At 42.2% G+C, this 6,580-nt stretch overlaps 1 protein-coding gene across 1 annotated transcript in view; it reads left to right on the top strand.

Moving 5' to 3' along the window:
* CNBD1 (cyclic nucleotide binding domain containing 1) overlaps nucleotides 1–6,580 on the top strand; it is a 182,996-nt gene that overhangs the window by 7,039 nt on the left and 169,377 nt on the right. The gene's annotated exons all lie outside the window — the stretch shown is intronic.

Here is a 6,580-nt window from a genome sequence, read left to right on the forward strand (position 1 = left end):
CCCCCACGATGAATTTATAGGCAGCCACAAGGTTGCCTCTCAACCTTCTCTTGCAGAGGCTGAAGGGGTCCAGGTGCCCTGGTCTCTCCTCCTAGGGCTTGGCCTGCAAGCCCTTAACCATATGAATGGCCCTTCTCTGGCCCCTCTCCAGGTTATCCACATCCCTCTTGAAGTGTGATGCCCAAAACTGGATGCAGTATTCCAACTGCGGTCTGACCAGTGCCCGATAGAGGGGAAGTATCACCTCTTTGGTTCTGCTGATGCATGATAAAGTGCAGTTAGCTTTTCTGATAACTTCGTCACACTGACGACTCATGTTCATCTTGGAGTCCACTAGGACTCCGAGATCCCTTTCCGCTTCCGTGCTGCCGAGCAGGTCATTTCCTAGGCAGTAGGTGTGCTGGACATTTTTCCTCCCTAGGTGCAGCACTTTGCATTTCTTCTTATTAAATTGTATTCTATTGTTTTCTGCCCAATTTGTCCAACCTGTCCAGGTCTGCCAGTACTTGTTCCCTGGCCTCCGGTGTGTCCACTTCTCCCCACAGTTTTGTATCATCCGCAAACTTGGACAGAGTACACTTCACTCCCTCGTCCAAGTCACTGATGAAGACATTGAAGAGTATCAGTCCAAGGACCGACCCCTGCAGGACCCCACTGCCCACACCCTTCCAGGTCGACACCGAACCATCCACCACCACTCTCTGGGTATGACCCTCTAGCCAATTTGCCACCCACCAGACTGCGTAATCATCCAAGTCACAGCCTCTTAATTTGTTCACCAGTATGGGGTGGGATACCGTATCGAAGGCCTTCCTGAAGTCTAAGTAAACGGTGTCTACCCCTACTCCTGCATCCAGGTGTTTTGTAACCTGGTCATAAAAAGAGACTAGATTAGTCAGGCATGATCTACCTGCTATGAGCCCGTGCTGGCTTCCCCTCAGCATAATTTTTCCTGCTGGGCTCTCACATATATGAGCCTTAATAATCTTTTCAAAGATTTTGCCAAGGATGGAGGTGAGACTGACTGGCCTATAGTTGCCTAGATCCTCCTTCCTCCCCTTCTTGAAAATAGGGACCACATTGGCCTTTCCTTGCTGCAGATTTATGCTCTCAAGCTACATACTTTTAAAGTAGGGCATCACATATTTATGACAGGTGTAAAAAGTCTTATCTCCCCTTGCAAACCTTTTGATCTAGACTTAATGCCTGTCTGTGGTTTTTAAGGTATTAATTGAGTTTCTCTATCTCTATCAGATTAAAAAATGTTGATGGATGATCTTCATAGCTGTAATTTTATTCATAAGAAATGCAGCCAGCTACAGTGTGTCATTCATGCAGTATTCCAAAATGCAGAGGTGATATTATTTCCACATTTTCAATATAAAACTTGGCCCTAATATTTTAACAATGGATATTAAACCATTTTGTAATAATAATTTGTCCTTTTCTGGCACTTTTCAGTTTAGGAACTTGAGTTGTCTTTGTGATTTAATTAAATTAGCCTCAACACATTGCTGTGGGTTAAGAAAGGTTGCCATTTCACAGATAGAAAAACTGAGACACTGAGTTTTGACTGGATTGTGCTTTATTCTCAGTTTCCAAACTGGGACACTGCATAGCCTGATTTTTAGAGGCTCTGAGTACCCACTACCCAGATGGACTTCAGAGAGGTAAGTGTACAGCACTTCTGTAAATAAGTTTCTAAATGTTGGCACCCAGAATTGAATCACCCAGGTTACTTGCTGGGTTGAAATCCACATCACACTTTTCATGTGGTGTTGGCTACAGAAATTGGTATTAACCATGTGGCCATGATGGGTTGTTGGGTTATTTGGATCTTTGATCCCATTTTTTTTTTTAGTTGAAAATTTGAACCTGAATGATTTGACCAAGGTCATGCAGAAATTTGTGGTAAAATTAGGAATAGGACATTGGGGTCCCCACCTGTCAGTCCTGCTCTTTAACCAGAAGCAAACATCTTTCATATAGAGCAGTGGTACTCAAGCTTTTGGCCCTGCAGGCCAGATCAGTGGTCGGGGCTGGCATGTGGGCTGTATCAGGCCCTGGCACCTGGCATTGCCCTCTCCCAAACCTGCATGCTGGAACTGGGCTCTGGGGGCCTGGAGCCACTCCTTCCTACTCCCACACGCCCCAGGATTGAGCCCCAGGGGCCTGGTGCTATCTTCTCCAATCCTCTCACACTAGGACGGAGCCCAGGAGCCTGATGCTGTCTGCGCTCAGCCCTGCGCACTGGGATCACATGCCCAATCCAATGAGCAAGGCCTGGGGCACTCCATGGGTCCAGAAATTGGGCAGTAAGGGAATGATGCTACCACCCCCCCCCCACTTCCAAATTTCTGGACCTGTGGGGATGCCCATGGCCTGGATGACATGGTACTGCAGGCTAGATCTGACCTATGGATCAGATAGAGGTTTTGTTAATATTCAGAAATGTTTCTCTGTGAATTTCTAAGGGCTCAATTATCTGTGAGAAGTAAGTTTACATATATTTAAAGAGTGAGATGGAACAAAGCTGACTGTCCAAGCTTTGGTCAGAACCAAAACATTGTTTAACCAGGTAATTCATTATGTTTATATTAATGTACCAGCAGACTCCAAACCAAGTTGGGGTGCCCTTGTGTTAGTCTCCATGCAGAACCATGAGCTCAGAGCCTATTCAGTCTGTTAGCCATCTAGGCCTAAATGGCCACATGACAGAAAAATGTGTCTTGTCCCAGAAGAGAGAACCTGTTCTGCCTGGGGAGGCATATGGCTCTTACATGTCTCTGAGGGTGCTGACACACATACAGGCCCCTGCTCTAACTTGTGATGCTTTACATAAAGTGTCAGGAGTTAAAGCACACCCCCAACCCAACAGATGTTGGCCTGTTGGGTCAGAGGCAGGGGAATGAGTTTTCCTGCAGGAGCCTGAGGAACCTGTTTGCTGCCCAGGAACCACCTCTCTCTCCCAGTCCCACCCCACCTACCAACTTCATGGCTGTCAGCAGGAAGGGAGGTGGGAGGGGAAGCAGGAGCAAGCTGTCAGCTAGGGTTTGCCTGGCCTCAGCTGGAGGGAGGGTAGCCTGGGGGGGCTCCAATCTACTCTTCCCTCCTCCAACTCAGGCTGAGCAAACCCCAGCCAGCAGCTCACTCCCCTTCCCTTCCTGCTGGCAGCCATGGGGGTCGGGCTGGGCTGCATCAGTCCAGGTCTAATTGCACGACAAATTATTCCTTGGGAACACAAGTTCCCTAAAGCATTCTAAAGGAGAGCGCCTTTGTTTGATCTCTCATTCAATGAGAGTTAATTTGTTGCATGATTGGCCGCTTTAAAAGTGCTCTGCAGCTGCACATGTGTGTCACAGCACTGCTGTGGAGTGCTTGCAGGGGGCCAGTCACATGACAAATTCAACTTCTGTCTGTGCCCCATGAGATGCAGGGCCTTGTCTACAGGCAGCCACTAGGAAATTCTAGACACAGTGGTGTTTGTGAACTCCTGCCTCAGGGCAGCACATTGCATGAATGTACAGTTCTGCTGGTTATATTGATCTATTTTGACTTCCAACATACAACATCTACATTTGAAAAAACCAATAGGACCAAGATGCTAAGCCCCAAACTGGAGAACTTTTGTTTCTTCACACACCTCTTGTGTGAAGCAGGATGTTTTGGGATTTTCCTTGCAGCAAAAAGAGGGGGTATAGAGTATATAGAGTACTTCATTTGTTGTGTTTCAGCCAGAGGTAAATTCTTCTGAGTTATAATGTTCTGAAAATAGATGTTTGTAATAGAAAATCTGACAGATCTTTAAAGGGGGACTCTCATATTTTTCATGAGAATGTTTATTTAGGAAACAATTCCTTTGCCTTGTGACTTTCAGCATTCCCTTTACTGCTATTCATATTTGAATAAGAGATCATGCCTTCCCAGCTTCGTTATCCTTCAGAGAAATGGGAGCTCTGTATCATAATCTCATATACATATGGGTGTAAAATCACAAACTTAGAATATTACTTTGCTGCTTGTTTAGAATTTGATTCTCTGTGCTGCTAAGTGCCTTAAATCCAGCTAACTTCACACACTTCATGGGAGTAGAGTGGTTGGTTGTAGCCATGTTGGTCTAAGAACATAGTTGGTCTAATAAAAGTATCATATCAACCCAAAGAACCTTGCCTGCCTATTTCATGGGAATTACATTCTTACACCTTTGGCAGTTAAGGGCACTCAACACTTCAGTGGACACTTCAGTGGACTGGGCACTTCCATAAAAAGAAAGGATGGGACACAAAAGAGCAAACAAAACATCATCAATAAAGAGAATGTGATTAGAAAAAAAATGAAAAAATGAAATGTAAATAGGCAAATATAGTATAATAAAACTGAATATATCCAACAATATCAAAGTCTTTCTTTGACTACACAAAAGCCACAGAACTGTGAGCCATAATCACTTTCAGTTGCTTTTGTCTTATGACAGATTCTAAACAAGTACATTGATTGATAACAGGTCCTATTTTGTAGCAAAGTCAAAATCATAAACAAGAGAGCTCCACATTTTTATGGTTTTTTATCTACAAACAGCCAGCTAATAAGGAAATGCTGATTGTATCAGCATTGTGCCTATTTAAGCCTCAAAATTTAGTAATCATTCATATGCTTCAATTTTAAAATAGTATCAAAAAGCTTTCCCTAGTGTTCCAATGCAGCAAGTTGCGTGTGAGGAGTAAAGTCATTCTTCCAATATTTAAATATATTTGATCTTCTCCCTATATGCCTCTGTACCATTTCATTTTGGGGTAAAAGAGTTTATGATAAAACAGACATAGGTTATAATGTACAAGTTATGTTTTGGATTTCTTTTTCTTAACTCATGATATTGAAGTTCACTTTCAACTGTGAGTTTTTAAAATTACAGTATGGATTGTAACTTGTTTTAAATGTAAGCACTGATATAGATGCCGAATTACATTTCAAGTTCATAAAGTCACATAGGGAAGCTTATTACTGAATGGTTTGTGGTTTATATTTTTCAGTAGTCAGTAGTTGTTTTAGTGTCAAGTAAGGAAAGACCTTTAGCTTGTTCTTTCCTGCAGTGTTAACCAATGATGCCAAAAAGGCCCAATGCCACAGTGCTACAAAGACTTGATGGCATGCATCTGTGTTACATATTGTAATGTACCACACAGTATAGAATACGCTTTGTATATCTTTTGAGATCTTTGGGTAAAATTATTGAGGAATCCAATCATTAATTTCTTCTTTCCAATGACTACACACACAGCACTAGTCATTCACAGATATATCATGGACACATTTGTAATTTCAGCAACACATTATAGCCTTATCATCAACTTGAATAAAACAAAAGTGAATGAGAGGCTATTGAGGACATAATTTTAATATACTAGCCAAGGCAAACAGTAATCTGCAGCTCCATCTGTGTTGTGGCATTGAGCCCAATGCTGTAGTAGAATTTTTGTACCCACTGAGGAATTGAAACACTCTTTTCATGTTACAGGGAAAAATTCAACCTAGCTTGAAGGATTCAGACAAGCTGCTGTGCATAAAATCTACTAGGTAGCCTTCTGCCGAGGGTGGAACAGTTATAAGTGAGGCCTTTTGTCTTTGTACTATGCACTATGGAGGTACGATTAGTACCATCTGATGTGGCCTCCATTGATTGAATAGCTATCCACTAGCCACAGTGGATGAGCCTCAGATAGCCGCAGGATTTCAGTACCCAGGAAGTCTATAGAAGTGTTTCAGAGGAGCTTCTGCAATCTGGAATAGCAACTTTTGAGGAACAGAGTGTTATCACTGTCTGGACTTGGGGTTGGATTCTTAAGTAAGCCTCGTAGAGCACATTTAGTTATCTGCAGAATATGGGGTACATTTTGTTCAGTGAGTTTTGGAGAGAAAGAGAGAGGGAGAGAAAATGAAAGCAGCAAATCTAGTAGAATGAATAATTGATTTCAAACCTTCTTGGTATTTGTGAATGTGTAATCCAGTAACACTGCTATGTTAAAAAAAAAAACCCTTCTATGTTTTTTTGTGATTTATGATGCACATTAATTAAATGATGGGACACACTCACCAGCTACATAGTGCCTAAATGTGCATGCTATAAGATAAAGCCACATTTGGTAGAAAGGAGAGGAAAATAATTTCCAGGAAGTGCTGTAAATCTGTTAGCCACAGGCAATAGAACAATAAAATATGACAATAAATCCATTAACTTGAGGGAAGCAGATCTTAAAGCATTAAATTTATGAGTGGTTCTGTCTTAGGATAAACTCTGATAATTTAAAAAGATTACCAATTTTTCTGCATTCTGAATATTTATAAAATATTTACATATTTGCTAGTAGACTGTATTTGGAGAGACCGATCCCTTTATCTCCACTTCTTGAAAAAAGGAAATATTTCTTTTCACCAAATGAAGATAGGCGTGGTCAGTATATTATTGAGCATTTTGGGAAAAAAAATCTCCACTCTTCCCTGCTGGTGCAGAGGTGCTGTGACAACAGAATGTGTCTGTCTGGATTGGAGTTTACTGTGGCAGTGCTATAGATGAAGGGGGAGG

This window comes from Alligator sinensis, unplaced genomic scaffold, assembly GCF_000455745.1.
Source record: "Alligator sinensis unplaced genomic scaffold, ASM45574v1 scaffold717_1, whole genome shotgun sequence".
Classification (NCBI taxonomy): domain Eukaryota; kingdom Metazoa; phylum Chordata; order Crocodylia; family Alligatoridae; genus Alligator; species Alligator sinensis.